We start from the raw sequence: 2,692 nt of genomic DNA on the forward strand, positions 1-2,692 counted from the left end.
TGGACTTTCTTTTTAACTTTGAATAGTGAAGCTTTCAAAGCTTTTAAATCCTTTGCAAAACGTATTCAAAATGAGAAAGATTTGAAAATCAAGACTTTGAGAAGTGATCAAGGTGGTGAATTTGAAAATGGATCTTTTGAAAATTTTTGTGAAGAATATGGCATTGCACATAACTTTTCAGCTCCTAGAACTCCCCAACAGAATGGTGTTGTTGAAAGGAAAAATAGATCATTAAAAGAATTAGCTAGAACGCTTATGAATGAATCCAATGTGCCAAAATACTTTTGGGCTGATGTAGTAAGTACTGCTTGTTATGTGTTAAACAGGATGCTTATTAGGCCAATTCTGAAATTAACTCCATATGAACTGTTGAATGGTAGAAAACCAAATATATCACATTTTAAAATTTTTGGATGCAAATGCTTTGTCTTGAATAATGGAAAAGATAATCTTGGTAAATTTGATGCAAAATCTGATNAAGCAATTTTCCTAGGATATTCATTGACTAGTAAAGCATATAGAGTATTCAACAGAAGAACTTTGATAATTGAATAATCAATGCATGTTGTCTTTGATGAGATTGTGGACCTTGAGGTAAACCCTCTTNAGTCAAATAAACCTATTGCAGGTGATGAGGATTATTTAAGGGAAGCTCTTGAAGAGATGTACCTAAATGAGAACTATCCGCCGGAGCTTCAAGAAACACCCCAAGCTGTTGATTCTAAAAGCTATCAACAACCAAGAGGACTATCTTTGGACAACATCGTAGGAGATTGATGAGTGCATATTTATGCCCACATTTATGCTTTAAAATTCAAATTTTTGATGAGATATTTGTGCTTAAATGGTTGATTTAAAGTGAATCTATGAGAAGTTGAATTGTTGGGTGTTGGAATAAAAGAGGCTTAAAAAGTGATTTTAATTGCATAAATTATTCTTGGATGTTCTAATATTTATTTGTGCAGCTGAAGTTAGAGTTTTATTGGTCCAAATTGCAAATTTAAAGCCCAAAATCAGATTTTATTTGAAAAATAATGTCCAGATGGGCCAAATAGGCAATCTTTACTCTTGCACCCCCATATTTCCCTATATGCACCCCTCAGATCTAAACCTCTGGCACAACACTAAGCCAAAAGAAACCTTTTTCGCCTACACCCCCTAAGTCACTATACACACACCCTCATACCATTCCTAAGTCAGACTTCATTAGATTTTGCCACGTGGCAATCCACCACTAATAGATCCAACCACTTAGAACATGCCACCTAACTCCCTCATGCCACGTCATCACCATCTTCTCTAACAGATAAACCCTAATCCAACCAAACCCTAGCCGCCGGCCACCACCATCTTCCCTCCGCCACATCACCGCAACCACCATGTCGCGCCGGCCAGCCACAATGCCGCCGAGAAGAAGCTGCCGCTGTCGCGCTGCAAGTTTCCGTTACCACCACATTCTCGCGCCTTCTCCATCAACGCCCAAAACACCACCAGCAACCATCCTCGTCGCACCGCCACCTTCTTCCACGACCACGATCATCTTCCTCGAGTGCTATCCTCACGCGTCCGCCGCCGCAGGAACGACCATCACAACGCCCCAACCATGCGCCCTCACCAACTTCAATCTCGCCACCATCGCACCACCACGGTCTTACCATTTCCACCACCTGCATAACTCAACCAACCACAATCAGACCTGCAAAGCCATAATTCCAATCGCAAATCGCAACACGCTNCAACCTCCATGTTCGAACCTCGTCGCACAGCACCAGGAATCGGAAATCACGATTTCCTTCATCACAATGCACAGTCAGTTCTTGCGAACAAGAAACGCATATTTACCACCATCCATTCTTCACCTGCAATCAGAGAAATCAATTTGCATAAATCTGGGATTAGAATCCCTAAAGCAAGTCGCGGACATGGAGGAGAAGGGGCGAGACTCTACTCTTGCATATTCATCTCTGGAGCGGCTCTACAGGAGTATTCCCCCAATCTGAAACCCTAATTGGGAGGGAAGAGTTCTGACACGTGGCGCGTTTCCATTGGCTACGTTTCCTTCTCAGTCAAAACTGGTCAAGAAGACTTCTCTTGTCAAAGCTGGTCAAACAAGGACTCTTATGCAATTTTAAAAAAATTCTAAAGGGGTTAAAGTGCAGATAGAGGGAATTTCAGGGCTTTTGTGCAATTTTGGAAAATCAGAAAAGCTAAAAGATAAAATTCAGGTGTTGAATTAATTTAATTTGGGAATATTAACAGAAAATATCTTCCAAATAATGTTATAATTATCTAAATCTTTTAGTTATTTGGAAGATATAAGATAAAAGATTTTATCAACTGAATGTTCACAATCCAAGACTAATCAAGCCCTATATAAAGAGATCTAGGGGAGGCAGAAAAGGGGGAGCTTCATTCATTCATTCATCCACCACTGCTTTCACTTTTCTTTCATTATGTGTTTCTAAGCTCCTAGGGCTATTTTGCTGTAATTTCATTATGGANTCTGAGGTTAAGTGAATTAATGCAATTGTTTATTTTGATTATTGATTTAAGTTAATCTCTCTATATGTCTTTCATCTCTCTATCATATTAAAAGCAAAGANTTTTGCATCATTATGTGTTTGAATCTACATGCATATTAATTATATGAGTNNTAGNGTTTCTAGGTTTAATTGAGAATCTACTTTGATTT

This window comes from Vigna radiata, unplaced genomic scaffold (genome assembly GCF_000741045.1).
Source record: "Vigna radiata var. radiata cultivar VC1973A unplaced genomic scaffold, Vradiata_ver6 scaffold_207, whole genome shotgun sequence".
Lineage (NCBI taxonomy): Eukaryota > Viridiplantae > Streptophyta > Magnoliopsida > Fabales > Fabaceae > Vigna > Vigna radiata.